The 12,139-nt window shown below is 46.0% G+C and overlaps 40 non-coding genes across 40 annotated transcripts; all 40 read right to left on the reverse strand.

Moving 5' to 3' along the window:
- Positions 1 to 84: 84 nt before the first annotated feature.
- Positions 85 to 156, reverse strand: TRNAC-ACA (transfer RNA cysteine (anticodon ACA)). Its single transcript has one exon. It is a non-coding gene; the product is annotated as a tRNA-Cys (tRNA).
- A 57-nt stretch (positions 157 to 213) lies between these two features.
- TRNAC-ACA (transfer RNA cysteine (anticodon ACA)) lies at positions 214 to 285 on the reverse strand. The gene has a single exon. It is a non-coding gene; the product is annotated as a tRNA-Cys (tRNA).
- A 58-nt stretch (positions 286 to 343) lies between these two features.
- Positions 344 to 415, reverse strand: TRNAC-GCA (transfer RNA cysteine (anticodon GCA)). Its single transcript has one exon. It is a non-coding gene; the product is annotated as a tRNA-Cys (tRNA).
- Positions 416 to 1,087: 672 nt separating this feature from the next.
- TRNAC-ACA (transfer RNA cysteine (anticodon ACA)) lies at positions 1,088 to 1,159 on the reverse strand. Its single transcript has one exon. It is a non-coding gene; the product is annotated as a tRNA-Cys (tRNA).
- Positions 1,160 to 1,338: 179 nt separating this feature from the next.
- Positions 1,339 to 1,410, reverse strand: TRNAC-ACA (transfer RNA cysteine (anticodon ACA)). Its single transcript has one exon. It is a non-coding gene; the product is annotated as a tRNA-Cys (tRNA).
- A 57-nt stretch (positions 1,411 to 1,467) lies between these two features.
- On the reverse strand, positions 1,468 to 1,539 carry TRNAC-ACA (transfer RNA cysteine (anticodon ACA)). Its single transcript has one exon. It is a non-coding gene; the product is annotated as a tRNA-Cys (tRNA).
- Positions 1,540 to 1,968: 429 nt separating this feature from the next.
- Positions 1,969 to 2,040, reverse strand: TRNAC-ACA (transfer RNA cysteine (anticodon ACA)). Its single transcript has one exon. It is a non-coding gene; the product is annotated as a tRNA-Cys (tRNA).
- Positions 2,041 to 2,097: 57 nt separating this feature from the next.
- TRNAC-GCA (transfer RNA cysteine (anticodon GCA)) lies at positions 2,098 to 2,169 on the reverse strand. The gene has a single exon. It is a non-coding gene; the product is annotated as a tRNA-Cys (tRNA).
- Positions 2,170 to 2,720: 551 nt separating this feature from the next.
- TRNAC-ACA (transfer RNA cysteine (anticodon ACA)) lies at positions 2,721 to 2,792 on the reverse strand. Its single transcript has one exon. It is a non-coding gene; the product is annotated as a tRNA-Cys (tRNA).
- Positions 2,793 to 2,971: 179 nt separating this feature from the next.
- On the reverse strand, positions 2,972 to 3,043 carry TRNAC-ACA (transfer RNA cysteine (anticodon ACA)). The gene has a single exon. It is a non-coding gene; the product is annotated as a tRNA-Cys (tRNA).
- Positions 3,044 to 3,100: 57 nt separating this feature from the next.
- On the reverse strand, positions 3,101 to 3,172 carry TRNAC-ACA (transfer RNA cysteine (anticodon ACA)). Its single transcript has one exon. It is a non-coding gene; the product is annotated as a tRNA-Cys (tRNA).
- A 429-nt stretch (positions 3,173 to 3,601) lies between these two features.
- Positions 3,602 to 3,673, reverse strand: TRNAC-ACA (transfer RNA cysteine (anticodon ACA)). The gene has a single exon. It is a non-coding gene; the product is annotated as a tRNA-Cys (tRNA).
- Positions 3,674 to 3,730: 57 nt separating this feature from the next.
- Positions 3,731 to 3,802, reverse strand: TRNAC-GCA (transfer RNA cysteine (anticodon GCA)). Its single transcript has one exon. It is a non-coding gene; the product is annotated as a tRNA-Cys (tRNA).
- Positions 3,803 to 4,102: 300 nt separating this feature from the next.
- Positions 4,103 to 4,174, reverse strand: TRNAC-ACA (transfer RNA cysteine (anticodon ACA)). Its single transcript has one exon. It is a non-coding gene; the product is annotated as a tRNA-Cys (tRNA).
- Positions 4,175 to 4,231: 57 nt separating this feature from the next.
- TRNAC-ACA (transfer RNA cysteine (anticodon ACA)) lies at positions 4,232 to 4,303 on the reverse strand. Its single transcript has one exon. It is a non-coding gene; the product is annotated as a tRNA-Cys (tRNA).
- A 58-nt stretch (positions 4,304 to 4,361) lies between these two features.
- On the reverse strand, positions 4,362 to 4,433 carry TRNAC-GCA (transfer RNA cysteine (anticodon GCA)). The gene has a single exon. It is a non-coding gene; the product is annotated as a tRNA-Cys (tRNA).
- Positions 4,434 to 4,975: 542 nt separating this feature from the next.
- TRNAC-ACA (transfer RNA cysteine (anticodon ACA)) lies at positions 4,976 to 5,047 on the reverse strand. The gene has a single exon. It is a non-coding gene; the product is annotated as a tRNA-Cys (tRNA).
- Positions 5,048 to 5,226: 179 nt separating this feature from the next.
- On the reverse strand, positions 5,227 to 5,298 carry TRNAC-ACA (transfer RNA cysteine (anticodon ACA)). The gene has a single exon. It is a non-coding gene; the product is annotated as a tRNA-Cys (tRNA).
- A 57-nt stretch (positions 5,299 to 5,355) lies between these two features.
- Positions 5,356 to 5,427, reverse strand: TRNAC-ACA (transfer RNA cysteine (anticodon ACA)). The gene has a single exon. It is a non-coding gene; the product is annotated as a tRNA-Cys (tRNA).
- A 308-nt stretch (positions 5,428 to 5,735) lies between these two features.
- TRNAC-ACA (transfer RNA cysteine (anticodon ACA)) lies at positions 5,736 to 5,807 on the reverse strand. Its single transcript has one exon. It is a non-coding gene; the product is annotated as a tRNA-Cys (tRNA).
- Positions 5,808 to 5,864: 57 nt separating this feature from the next.
- TRNAC-ACA (transfer RNA cysteine (anticodon ACA)) lies at positions 5,865 to 5,936 on the reverse strand. Its single transcript has one exon. It is a non-coding gene; the product is annotated as a tRNA-Cys (tRNA).
- Positions 5,937 to 6,478: 542 nt separating this feature from the next.
- TRNAC-ACA (transfer RNA cysteine (anticodon ACA)) lies at positions 6,479 to 6,550 on the reverse strand. Its single transcript has one exon. It is a non-coding gene; the product is annotated as a tRNA-Cys (tRNA).
- A 179-nt stretch (positions 6,551 to 6,729) lies between these two features.
- Positions 6,730 to 6,801, reverse strand: TRNAC-ACA (transfer RNA cysteine (anticodon ACA)). The gene has a single exon. It is a non-coding gene; the product is annotated as a tRNA-Cys (tRNA).
- A 57-nt stretch (positions 6,802 to 6,858) lies between these two features.
- TRNAC-ACA (transfer RNA cysteine (anticodon ACA)) lies at positions 6,859 to 6,930 on the reverse strand. Its single transcript has one exon. It is a non-coding gene; the product is annotated as a tRNA-Cys (tRNA).
- Positions 6,931 to 7,117: 187 nt separating this feature from the next.
- TRNAC-GCA (transfer RNA cysteine (anticodon GCA)) lies at positions 7,118 to 7,189 on the reverse strand. The gene has a single exon. It is a non-coding gene; the product is annotated as a tRNA-Cys (tRNA).
- A 542-nt stretch (positions 7,190 to 7,731) lies between these two features.
- Positions 7,732 to 7,803, reverse strand: TRNAC-ACA (transfer RNA cysteine (anticodon ACA)). Its single transcript has one exon. It is a non-coding gene; the product is annotated as a tRNA-Cys (tRNA).
- A 179-nt stretch (positions 7,804 to 7,982) lies between these two features.
- On the reverse strand, positions 7,983 to 8,054 carry TRNAC-ACA (transfer RNA cysteine (anticodon ACA)). The gene has a single exon. It is a non-coding gene; the product is annotated as a tRNA-Cys (tRNA).
- A 57-nt stretch (positions 8,055 to 8,111) lies between these two features.
- Positions 8,112 to 8,183, reverse strand: TRNAC-ACA (transfer RNA cysteine (anticodon ACA)). Its single transcript has one exon. It is a non-coding gene; the product is annotated as a tRNA-Cys (tRNA).
- A 429-nt stretch (positions 8,184 to 8,612) lies between these two features.
- Positions 8,613 to 8,684, reverse strand: TRNAC-ACA (transfer RNA cysteine (anticodon ACA)). The gene has a single exon. It is a non-coding gene; the product is annotated as a tRNA-Cys (tRNA).
- Positions 8,685 to 8,741: 57 nt separating this feature from the next.
- TRNAC-ACA (transfer RNA cysteine (anticodon ACA)) lies at positions 8,742 to 8,813 on the reverse strand. The gene has a single exon. It is a non-coding gene; the product is annotated as a tRNA-Cys (tRNA).
- Positions 8,814 to 9,355: 542 nt separating this feature from the next.
- Positions 9,356 to 9,427, reverse strand: TRNAC-ACA (transfer RNA cysteine (anticodon ACA)). The gene has a single exon. It is a non-coding gene; the product is annotated as a tRNA-Cys (tRNA).
- Positions 9,428 to 9,606: 179 nt separating this feature from the next.
- On the reverse strand, positions 9,607 to 9,678 carry TRNAC-ACA (transfer RNA cysteine (anticodon ACA)). The gene has a single exon. It is a non-coding gene; the product is annotated as a tRNA-Cys (tRNA).
- Positions 9,679 to 9,735: 57 nt separating this feature from the next.
- TRNAC-ACA (transfer RNA cysteine (anticodon ACA)) lies at positions 9,736 to 9,807 on the reverse strand. The gene has a single exon. It is a non-coding gene; the product is annotated as a tRNA-Cys (tRNA).
- Positions 9,808 to 10,236: 429 nt separating this feature from the next.
- TRNAC-ACA (transfer RNA cysteine (anticodon ACA)) lies at positions 10,237 to 10,308 on the reverse strand. Its single transcript has one exon. It is a non-coding gene; the product is annotated as a tRNA-Cys (tRNA).
- Positions 10,309 to 10,365: 57 nt separating this feature from the next.
- TRNAC-ACA (transfer RNA cysteine (anticodon ACA)) lies at positions 10,366 to 10,437 on the reverse strand. Its single transcript has one exon. It is a non-coding gene; the product is annotated as a tRNA-Cys (tRNA).
- A 57-nt stretch (positions 10,438 to 10,494) lies between these two features.
- Positions 10,495 to 10,566, reverse strand: TRNAC-GCA (transfer RNA cysteine (anticodon GCA)). The gene has a single exon. It is a non-coding gene; the product is annotated as a tRNA-Cys (tRNA).
- A 428-nt stretch (positions 10,567 to 10,994) lies between these two features.
- On the reverse strand, positions 10,995 to 11,066 carry TRNAC-ACA (transfer RNA cysteine (anticodon ACA)). The gene has a single exon. It is a non-coding gene; the product is annotated as a tRNA-Cys (tRNA).
- A 57-nt stretch (positions 11,067 to 11,123) lies between these two features.
- On the reverse strand, positions 11,124 to 11,195 carry TRNAC-ACA (transfer RNA cysteine (anticodon ACA)). The gene has a single exon. It is a non-coding gene; the product is annotated as a tRNA-Cys (tRNA).
- Positions 11,196 to 11,754: 559 nt separating this feature from the next.
- TRNAC-ACA (transfer RNA cysteine (anticodon ACA)) lies at positions 11,755 to 11,826 on the reverse strand. The gene has a single exon. It is a non-coding gene; the product is annotated as a tRNA-Cys (tRNA).
- A 57-nt stretch (positions 11,827 to 11,883) lies between these two features.
- TRNAC-GCA (transfer RNA cysteine (anticodon GCA)) lies at positions 11,884 to 11,955 on the reverse strand. Its single transcript has one exon. It is a non-coding gene; the product is annotated as a tRNA-Cys (tRNA).
- Between the last annotated feature and the right edge of the window lie 184 nt (positions 11,956 to 12,139).

Genomic DNA, 12,139 nt, shown 5'->3' on the forward strand with positions numbered 1-12,139 from the left:
TGCAGTCGAATGCGAGTTCTCCCTCCTTGTTCCTAGCCGTAATGTCGATTTAACTAAAATAAACGGAATGATCCGTGCTGTTACAGGGGGAACTCGGGTTTGAACCAAGGACCTTTCGATCTGTAGTCGAATGCTCTACCACTGAGCTATCCCCCTTGTTCCTAGCCGCAATGTCGATTTAACTAAAATAAAAGGAATGATCAGTGCTGTTACAGGGGGAACTCGGGTTTGAACCAAGGACCTCTCGATCTGTAGTCGAATGCTGTACCACTGAGCTCTTCCCCCTTGTTCAGAGCCGTAATGTCGATTTAACTAAAATAAACGGAATAATCCGTGCTGTTACAGGGGGAACTCGGGTTTGAACCAAGGACCTCTCGATCTGCAGTCGAATGCTCTACCGCTGAGCTATTCCCCCTTGTTCAAGGCCGTAATGTCGATTTAACTAAAATAAACGGAATGATCCGTGCTGTTACAGGGGGAACACGGGTTTGAACCAAGGACCTCTCGATCTGCTGTCGAATGCGAGTTATCCCTCCTTGTTCCTAGCCGTAATGTCGATTTAACTAAAATAAAGGGAATAATCCATGCTGTTACAGGGGGAACTCGGGTTTGAACCAAGGACCTCTCGATCTGCAGTCGAATGCGAGTTATCCCTCCTTGTTCCTAGCCGTAATGTCAATTTAACTAAAATAAACGGAATGATCCGTGCTGTTACAGGGGGAACTCGGGTTTGAACCAAGGACCTCTCGATCTGCAGTCGAATGCGAGTTATCTCTCCTTGTTCCTAGCCGTAATGTCGATTTAAATAAAATAAACGGAATGATCCGTGCTGTTACAGGGGGAACTCGGGTTTGTACCAAGGATCTCTCGATCTGCAGTCGAATGCTCTACCACTGAGCTCTTCCCCCTTGTTCAGAGCCGTAATGTCGATTTAACTAAAATAAACGGAATGATGCGTGCTGTTACAGGGGGAACTCGGGTTTGAACCAAGGACCTTTCGATCTGCAGTCGAATGCGAGCTATCCCTCCTTGTTCCTAGCAGTAATGTCGATTTAACTTAAATAAACGGAATAATCCTTGCTGTTACTGGGGGAACTCGGGTTTGAACCAAGGACCTCTCGATCTGTAGTCGAATGCTCTACCACCGAGCTCTTCCCCCTTGTTCAGAGCCGTAATGTCGATTTAACTAAAATAAACGGAATGATCCGTGCTGTTACAGGGGGAATTCTGGTTTGAACCAAGGACCTTTCGATCTGCAGTCGAATGCGATTTATCTCTCCTTGTTCCTAGCAGTAATGTCGATTTAACTAAAATAAAAGGATTGATCAGTGCTGTTACAGGGGAAACTCGGGTTTGAACCAAGGACCTCTCGATCTGTAGTCGAATGCTCTACCACTGAGCTATCCCCCTTGTTCCTAGCCGTAATGTCGATTTAACTAAAATAAAAGGAATGATCAGTGCTGTTACAGGGGGAACTCGGGTTTGAACCAAGGACCTCTCGATCTGTAGTCGAATGCTCTACCACTGAGCTATCCCCCTTGTTCATAGCCTTAATGTCGATTTAAATAAAATAAACGGAATGATCCGTGCTGTTACAGGGGGAACTCGGGTTTGAACCAAGGATCTCTCGATCTGCAGTCGAATGCTCTACAACTGAGCTATTCCCCCTTGTTCAAGGCCGTAATGTCGATTTAACTAAAATAAACGGAATGATCCGTGCTGTTACAGGGGGAACTCGGGTTTGAACCAAGGACCTCTCGATCTGCAGTCGAATGCGAGTTATCCATCCTTGTTCCTAGCCGTAATGTCGATTTAACTAAAATAAAGGGAATAATCCGTGCTGTTACAGGGGGAACTCGGGTTTGAACCAAGGACCTCTCGATCTGCAGTCGAATGCGAGTTCTCCCTCCTTGTTCCTAGCCGTAATGTCGATTTAACTAAAATAAACGGAATGATCCGTGCTGTTACAGGGGGAACTCGGGTTTGAACCAAGGACCTCTCGATCTGTAGTCGAATGCTCTACCACTGAGCTATCCCCCTTGTTCCTAGCCGTAATGTCGATTCAACTAAAATAAAAGGAATGATCAGTGCTGTTACAGGGGGAACTCGGGTTTGAACCAAGGACCTCTCGATCTGCAGTCGAATGCTCTACCACTGAGCTATTCCCCCTTGTTCAAGGCCGTAATGTCGATTTAACTAAAATAAACGGAATGATCCGTGCTGTTACAGGGGGAACTCGGGTTTGAACCAAGGACCTCTCGATCTGCAGTCGAATGCGAGTTATCCCTCCTTGTTCCTAGCCGTAATGTCGATTTAACTAAAATAAAGGGAATAATCCGTGCTGTTACAGGGGGAACTCGGGTTTGAACCAAGGACCTCTCGATCTGCAGTCGAATGCGAGTTCTCCCTCCTTGTTCCTAGCCGTAATGTCGATTTAACTAAAATAAACGGAATGATCCTTGCTGTTACAGGGGGAACTCGGGTTTGTACCAAGGATCTCTCGATCTGCAGTCGAATGCTCTACCACTGAGCTCTTCCCCCTTGTTCAGAGCCGTAATGTCGATTTAACTAAAATAAACGGAATGATGCGTGCTGTTACAGGGGGAACTCGGGTTTGAACCAAGGACCTTTCGATCTGCAGTCGAATGCGAGCTATCCCTCCTTGTTCCTAGCAGTAATGTCGATTTAACTTAAATAAACGGAATAATCCTTGCTGTTACTGGGGGAACTCGGGTTTGAACCAAGGACCTCTCGATCTGTAGTCGAATGCTCTACCACCGAGCTCTTCCCCCTTGTTCAGAGCCGTAATGTCGATTTAACTAAAATAAACGGAATGATCCGTGCTGTTACAGGGGGAATTCTGGTTTGAACCAAGGACCTTTCGATCTGCAGTCGAATGCGATTTATCTCTCCTTGTTCCTAGCAGTAATGTCGATTTAACTAAAATAAAAGGATTGATCAGTGCTGTTACAGGGGAAACTCGGGTTTGAACCAAGGACCTCTCGATCTGTAGTCGAATGCTCTACCACTGAGCTATCCCCCTTGTTCCTAGCCGTAATGTCGATTTAACTAAAATAAAAGGAATGATCAGTGCTGTTACAGGGGGAACTCGGGTTTGAACCAAGGACCTCTCGATCTGTAGTCGAATGCTCTACCACTGAGCTATCCCCCTTGTTCATAGCCTTAATGTCGATTTAAATAAAATAAACGGAATGATCCGTGCTGTTACAGGGGGAACTCGGGTTTGAACCAAGGATCTCTCGATCTGCAGTCGAATGCTCTACAACTGAGCTATTCCCCCTTGTTCAAGGCCGTAATGTCGATTTAACTAAAATAAACGGAATGATCCGTGCTGTTACAGGGGGAACTCGGGTTTGAACCAAGGACCTCTCGATCTGCAGTCGAATGCGAGTTATCCATCCTTGTTCCTAGCCGTAATGTCGATTTAACTAAAATAAAGGGAATAATCCGTGCTGTTACAGGGGGAACTCGGGTTTGAACCAAGGACCTCTCGATCTGCAGTCGAATGCGAGTTCTCCCTCCTTGTTCCTAGCCGTAATGTCGATTTAACTAAAATAAACGGAATGATCCGTGCTGTTACAGGGGGAACTCGGGTTTGAACCAAGGACCTCTCGATCTGTAGTCGAATGCTCTACCACTGAGCTATCCCCCTTGTTCCTAGCCGTAATGTCGATTCAACTAAAATAAAAGGAATGATCAGTGCTGTTACAGGGGGAACTCGGGTTTGAACCAAGGACCTCTCGATCTGCAGTCGAATGCTCTACCACTGAGCTATTCCCCCTTGTTCAAGGCCGTAATGTCGATTTAACTAAAATAAACGGAATGATCCGTGCTGTTACAGGGGGAACTCGGGTTTGAACCAAGGACCTCTCGATCTGCAGTCGAATGCGAGTTATCCCTCCTTGTTCCTAGCCGTAATGTCGATTTAACTAAAATAAAGGGAATAATCCGTGCTGTTACAGGGGGAACTCGGGTTTGAACCAAGGACCTCTCGATCTGCAGTCGAATGCGAGTTCTCCCTCCTTGTTCCTAGCCGTAATGTCGATTTAACTAAAATAAACGGAATGATCCTTGCTGTTACAGGGGGAACTCGGGTTTGAACCAAGGACCTCTCGATCTGTAGTCGAATGCTCTACCACTGAGCTATCCCCCTTGTTCCTAGCCGCAATGTCGATTTAACTAAAATAAAAGGAATGATCAGTGCTGTTACAGGGGGAACTCGGGTTTGAACCAAGGACCTCTCGATCTGTAGTCGAATGCTCTACCACTGAGCTCTTCCCCCTTGTTCAGAGCCGTAATGTCGATTTAACTAAAATAAACGGAATAATCCGTGCTGTTACAGGGGGAACTCGGGTTTGAACCAAGGACCTCTCGATCTGCAGTCGAATGCTCTACCACTGAGCTATTCCCCCTTGTTCATGGCCGTAATGTCGATTTAACTAAAATAAACGGAATGATCCGTGCTGTTACAGGGGGAACTCGGGTTTGAACCAAGGACCTCTCGATCTGCTGTCGAATGCGAGTTATCCCTCCTTGTTCCTAGCCGTAATGTCGATTTAACTAAAATAAAGGGAATAATCCATGCTGTTACAGGGGGAACTCGGGTTTGAACCAAGGACCTCTCGATCTGCAGTCGAATGCGAGTTATCCCTCCTTGTTCCTAGCCGTAATGTCGATTTAACTAAAATAAACGGAATGATCCGTGCTGTTACAGGGGGAACTCGGGTTTGAACCAAGGACCTCTCGATCTGCAGTCGAATGCGAGTTATCTCTCCTTGTTCCTAGCCGTAATGTCGATTTAAATAAAATAAACGGAATGATCCGTGCTGTTACAGGGGGAACTCGGGTTTGAACCAAGGACCTTTCGATCTGCAGTCGAATGCGAGCTATCCCTCCTTGTTCCTAGCAGTAATGTCGATTTAACTTAAATAAACGGAATAATCCTTGCTGTTACAGGGGGAACTCGGGTTTGAACCAAGGACCTCTCGATCTGTAGTCGAATGCTCTACCACCGAGCTCTTCCCCCTTGTTCAGAGCCGTAATGTCGATTTAACTAAAATAAACGGAATGATCCGTGCTGTTACAGGGGGAACTCGGGTTTGAACCAACGACCTTTCGATCTGCAGTCGAATGCGATTTATCTCTCCTTGTTCCTAGCAGTAATGTCGATTTAACTAAAATAAAAGGAATGATCAGTGCTGTTACAGGGGAAACTCGGGTTTGAACCAAGGACCTCTCGATCTGTAGTCGAATGCTCTACTACTGAGCTATCCCCCTTGTTCCTAGCCGTAATGTCGATTTAACTAAAATAAAAGGAATGATCAGTGCTGTTACAGGGGGAACTCGGGTTTGAACCAAGGACCTCTCGATCTGTAGTCGAAAGCTCTACCACTGAGCTATCCCCCTTGTTCATAGCCTTAATGTCGATTTAAATAAAATAAACGGAATGATCCGTGCTGTTACAGGGGGAACTCGGGTTTGAACCAAGGATCTCTCGATCTGCAGTCGAATGCTCTACCACTGAGCTCTTCCCCCTTGTTCAGAGCCGTAATGTCGATTTAACTAAAATAAAGGGAATAATCCGTGCTGTTACAGGGGGAACTCGGGTTTGAACCAAGGACCTCTCGATCTGCAGTCGAATGCGAGTTCTCCCTCCTTGTTCCTAGCCGTAATGTCGATTTAACTAAAATAAACGGAATGATCCTTGCTGTTACAGGGGGAACTCGGGTTTGAACCAAGGACCTCTCGATCTGTAGTCGAATGCTCTACCACTGAGCTATCCCCCTTGTTCCTAGCCGCAATGTCGATTTAACTAAAATAAAAGGAATGATCAGTGCTGTTACAGGGGGAACTCGGGTTTGAACCAAGGACCTCTCGATCTGTAGTCGAATGCTCTACCACTGAGCTCTTCCCCCTTGTTCAGAGCCGTAATGTCGATTTAACTAAAATAAACGGAATAATCCGTGCTGTTACAGGGGGAACTCGGGTTTGAACCAAGGACCTCTCGATCTGCTGTCGAATGCGAGTTATCCCTCCTTGTTCCTAGCCGTAATGTCGATTTAACTAAAATAAAGGGAATAATCCATGCTGTTACAGGGGGAACTCGGGTTTGAACCAAAGACCTCTCGATCTGCAGTCGAATGCGAGTTATCCCTCCTTGTTCCTAGCCGTAATGTCGATTTAACTAAAATAAACGGAATGATCCGTGCTGTTACAGGGGGAACTCGGGTTTGAACCAAGGACCTCTCGATCTGCAGTCGAATGCGAGTTATCTCTCCTTGTTCCTAGCCGTAATGTCGATTTAAATAAAATAAACGGAATGATCCGTGCTGTTACAGGGGGAACTCGGGTTTGAACCAAGGACCTTTCGATCTGCAGTCGAATGCGAGCTATCCCTCCTTGTTCCTAGCAGTAATGTCGATTTAACTTAAATAAACGGTATAATCCTTGCTGTTACAGGGGGAACTCGGGTTTGAACCAAGGACCTCTCGATCTGTAGTCGAATGCTCTACCACCGAGCTCTTCCCCCTTGTTCAGAGCCGTAATGTCGATTTAACTAAAATAAACGGAATGATCCGTGCTGTTACAGGGGGAACTCGGGTTTGAACCAAGGACCTTTCGATCTGCAGTCGAATGCGATTTATCTCTCCTTGTTCCTAGCAGTAATGTCGATTTAACTAAAATAAAAGGAATGATCAGTGCTGTTACAGGGGAAACTCGGGTTTGAACCAAGGACCTCTCGATCTGTAGTCGAATGCTCTACTACTGAGCTATCCCCCTTGTTCCTAGCCGTAATGTCGATTTAACTAAAATAAAAGGAATGATCAGTGCTGTTACAGGGGGAACTCGGGTTTGAACCAAGGACCTCTCGATCTGTAGTCGAAAGCTCTACCACTGAGCTATCCCCCTTGTTCATAGCCTTAATGTCGATTTAAATAAAATAAACGGAATGATCCGTGCTGTTACAGGGGGAACTCGGGTTTGAACCAAGGATCTCTCGATCTGCAGTCGAATGCTCTACAACTGAGCTATTCCCCCTTGTTCAAGGCCGTAATGTCGATTTAACTAAAATAAACGGAATGATCCGTGCTGTTACAGGGGGAACTCGGGTTTGAACCAAGGACCTCTCGATCTGCAGTCGAATGCTCTACCACTGAGCTATTCCCCCTTGTTCATGGCCGTAATGTCGATTTAACTAAAATAAACGGAATGATCCGTGCTGTTACAGGGGGAACTCGGGTTTGAACCAAGGACCTCTCGATCTGCTGTCGAATGCGAGTTATCCCTCCTTGTTCCTAGCCGTAATGTCGATTTAACTAAAATAAAGGGAATAATCCATGCTGTTACAGGGGGAACTCGGGTTTGAACCAAGGACCTCTCGATCTGCAGTCGAATGCGAGTTATCCCTCCTTGTTCCTAGCCGTAATGTCGATTTAACTAAAATAAACGGAATGATCCGTGCTGTTACAGGGGGAACTCGGGTTTGAACCAAGGACCTCTCGATCTGCAGTCGAATGCGAGTTATCTCTCCTTGTTCCTAGCCGTAATGTCGATTTAAATAAAATAAACGGAATGATCCGTGCTGTTACAGGGGGAACTCGGGTTTGAACCAAGGACCTTTCGATCTGCAGTCGAATGCGAGCTATCCCTCCTTGTTCCTAGCAGTAATGTCGATTTAACTTAAATAAACGGAATAATCCTTGCTGTTACAGGGGGAACTCGGGTTTGAACCAAGGACCTCTCGATCTGTAGTCGAATGCTCTACCACCGAGCTCTTCCCCCTTGTTCAGAGCCGTAATGTCGATTTAACTAAAATAAACGGAATGATCCGTGCTGTTACAGGGGGAACTCGGGTTTGAACCAACGACCTTTCGATCTGCAGTCGAATGCGATTTATCTCTCCTTGTTCCTAGCAGTAATGTCGATTTAACTAAAATAAAAGGAATGATCAGTGCTGTTACAGGGGAAACTCGGGTTTGAACCAAGGACCTCTCGATCTGTAGTCGAATGCTCTACTACTGAGCTATCCCCCTTGTTCCTAGCCGTAATGTCGATTTAACTAAAATAAAAGGAATGATCAGTGCTGTTACAGGGGGAACTCGGGTTTGAACCAAGGACCTCTCGATCTGTAGTCGAAAGCTCTACCACTGAGCTATCCCCCTTGTTCATAGCCTTAATGTCGATTTAAATAAAATAAACGGAATGATCCGTGCTGTTACAGGGGGAACTCGGGTTTGAACCAAGGATCTCTCGATCTGCAGTCGAATGCTCTACAACTGAGCTATTCCCCCTTGTTCAAGGCCGTAATGTCGATTTAACTAAAATAAACGGAATGATCCGTGCTGTTACAGGGGGAACTCGGGTTTGAACCAAGGACCTCTCGATCTGCAGTCGAATGCGAGTTATCCCTCCTTGTTCCTAGCCGTAATGTCGATTTAACTAAAATAAAGGGAATAATCCGTGCTGTTACAGGGGGAACTCGGGTTTGAACCAAGGACCTCTCGATCTGCAGTCGAATGCGAGTTCTCCCTCCTTGTTCCTAGCCGTAATGTCGATTTAACTAAAATAAACGGAATGATCCTTGCTGTTACAGGGGGAACTCGGGTTTGAACCAAGGACCTCTCGATCTGTAGTCGAATGCTCTACCACTGAGCTATCCCCCTTGTTCCTAGCCGCAATGTCGATTTAACTAAAATAAAAGGAATGATCAGTGCTGTTACAGGGGGAACTCGGGTTTGAACCAAGGACCTCTCGATCTGTAGTCGAATGCTCTACCACTGAGCTCTTCCCCCTTGTTCAGAGCCGTAATGTCGATTTAACTAAAATAAACGGAATAATCCGTGCTGTTACAGGGGGAACTCGGGTTTGAACCAAGGACCTCTCGATCTGCTGTCGAATGCGAGTTATCCCTCCTTGTTCCTAGCCGTAATGTCGATTTAACTAAAATAAAGGGAATAATCCATGCTGTTACAGGGGGAACTCGGGTTTGAACCAAAGACCTCTCGATCTGCAGTCGAATGCGAGTTATCCCTCCTTGTTCCTAGCCGTAATGTCGATTTAACTAAAATAAACGGAATGATCCGTGCTGTTACAGGGGGAACTCGGGTTTGAACCAAGGACCTCTCGATCTGCAGTCGAATGCGAGTTATCTCTCCTTGTTCCTAGCCGTAATGTCGATTTAAATAAAATAAACGGAATGATCCGTGCTGTTACAGGGGGAACTCGGGTTTGAACCAAGGACCTTTCGATCTGCAGTCGAATGCGAGCTATCCCTCCTTGTTCCTAGCAGTAATGTCGATTTAACTTAAATAAACGGTATAATCCTTGCTGTTACAGGGGGAACTCGGGTTTGAACCAAGGACCTCTCGATCTGTAGTCGAATGCTCTACCACCGAGCTCTTCCCCCTTGTTCAGAGCCGTAATGTCGATTTAACTAAAATAAACGGAATGATCCGTGCTGTTACAGGGGGAACTCGGGTTTGAACCAAGGACCTTTCGATCTGCAGTCGAATGCGATTTATCTCTCCTTGTTCCTAGCAGTAATGTCGATTTAACTAAAATAAAAGGAATGATCAGTGCTGTTACAGGGGAAACTCGGGTTTGAACCAAGGACCTCTCGATCTGTAGTCGAATGCTCTACTACTGAGCTATCCCCCTTGTTCCTAGCCGTAATGTCGATTTAACTAAAATAAAAGGAATGATCAGTGCTGTTACAGGGGGAACTCGGGTTTGAACCAAGGACCTCTCGATCTGTAGTCGAAAGCTCTACCACTGAGCTATCCCCCTTGTTCATAGCCTTAATGTCGATTTAAATAAAATAAACGGAATGATCCGTGCTGTTACAGGGGGAACTCGGGTTTGAACCAAGGATCTCTCGATCTGCAGTCGAATGCTCTACAACTGAGCTATTCCCCCTTGTTCAAGGCCGTAATGTCGATTTAACTAAAATAAACGGAATGATCCGTGCTGTTACAGGGGGAACTCGGGTTTGAACCAAGGACCTCTCGATCTGCAGTCGAATGCGAGTTATCCCTCCTTGTTCCTAGCCGTAATGTCGATTTAACTAAAATAAAGGGAATAATCCGTGCTGTTACAGGGGGAACTCGGGTTTGAACCAAGGACCTCTCGATCTGCAGTCGAATGCGAGTTCTCCCTCCTTGTTCCTAGCCGTAATGTCGATTTAACTAAAATAAACGGAATGATCCGTGCTGTTACAGGGGGAACTCGGGTTTGAACCAAGGACCTCTCGATCTGTAGTCGAATGCTCTACCACTGAGCTATCCCCCTTGTTCCTAGCCGTAATGTCGATTTAACTAAAATAAAAGGAATGATCAGTGCTGTTACAGGGGGAACTCGGGTTTGAACCAAGGACCTCTCGATCTGTAGTCGAATTCTCTACCACTGAGCTCTTCCCCCTTGTTCAGAGCCGTAATGTCGATTTAACTAAAATAAACGGAATAATCCGTGCTGTTACAGGGGAACTCGGGTTTGAACCAAGGACCTCTCGATCTGCAGTCGAATGCTCTACCACTGAGCTATTCCCCCTTGTTCAAGGCCGTAATGTCGATTTAACTAAAATAAACGGAATGATCCGTGCTGTTACAGGGGGAACTCGGGTTTGAACCAAGGATCTCTCGATCTGCAGTCGAATGCTCTACAACTGAGCTATTCCCCTTGTTCAAGGCCGTAATGTCGATTTAACTAAAATAAACGGAATGATCCGTGCTGTTACAGGGGGAACTCGGGTTTGAACCAAGGACCTCTCGATCTGCAGTCGAATGCGAGTTACCCTCCTTGTTCCTAGCCGTAATGTCGATTTAACTAAAATAAAGGGAATAATCCGTGCTGTTACAGGGGGAACTCGGGTTTGAACCAAGGACCTCTCGATCTGCAGTCGAATGCGAGTTCTCCCTCCTTGTTCCTAGCCGTAATGTCGATTTAACTAAAATAAACGGAATGATCCGTGCTGTTACAGGGGGAACTCGGGTTTGAACCAAGGACCTCTCGATCTGTAGTCGAATGCTCTACCACTGAGCTATCCCCCTTGTTCCTAGCCGCAATGTCGATTTAACTAAAATAAAAGGAATGATCAGTGCTGTTACAGGGGGAACTCGGGTTTGAACCAAGGACCTCTCGATCTGTAGTCGAATGCTCTACCACTGAGCTCTTCCCCCTTGTTCAGAGCCGTAATGTCGATTTAACTAAAATAAAGGGAATAATCCATGCTGTTACAGGGGGAACTCGGGTTTGAACCAAGGACCTCTCGATCTGCAGTCGAATGCGAGTTATCCCTCCTTGTTCCTAGCCGTAATGTCGATTTAACTAAAATAAACGGAATGATCCGTGCTGTTACAGGGGGAACTCGGGTTTGAACCAAGGACCTCTCGATCTGCAGTCGAATGCGAGTTATCTCTCCTTGTTCCTAGCCGTAATGTCGATTTAAATAAAATAAACGGAATGATCCGTGCTGTTACAGGGGGAACTCGGGTTTGTACCAAGGATCTCTCGATCTGCAGTCGAATGCTCTACCACTGAGCTCTTCCCCCTTGTTCAGAGCCGTAATGTCGATTTAACTAAAATAAACGGAATGATCCGTGCTGTTACAGGGGGAACTCGGGTTTGAACCAAGGACCTTTCGATCTGCAGTCGAATGCTCCACCACTGAGCTATCCCCCTTGTTCCTAGCCGTAATGTCGATTTAACTAAAATAAAAGGAATGATCAGTGCTGTTACAGGGGGAACTCGAGTTTGAACCAAGGACCTCTCGATCTGTAGTCGAATGCTCTACCACTGAGCTATCCCCCTTGTTCCTAGCCGTAATGTCGATTTAACTAAAATAAAAGGAATGATCAGTGCTGTTACAGGGGGAACTCGGGTTTGAACCAAGGACCTCTCGATCTGCAGTCGAATGCTCTACCACTGAGCTATTCCCCCTTGTTCAAGGCCGTAATGTCGATTTAACTAAAATAAACGGAATGATCCGTGCTGTTACAGGGGGAACTCGGGTTTGAACCAAGGATCTCTCGATCTGCAGTCGAATGCTCTACAACTGAGCTATTCCCCCTTGTTCAAGGCCGTAATGTCGATTTAACTAAAATAAACGGAATGATCCGTGCTG

The sequence above is a fragment of the Phalangium opilio genome, unplaced genomic scaffold, assembly GCF_054372755.1.
Source record: "Phalangium opilio isolate 3A_F unplaced genomic scaffold, DU_Popi_V2 ptg000022l_1, whole genome shotgun sequence".
Taxonomy (NCBI): domain Eukaryota; kingdom Metazoa; phylum Arthropoda; class Arachnida; order Opiliones; family Phalangiidae; genus Phalangium; species Phalangium opilio.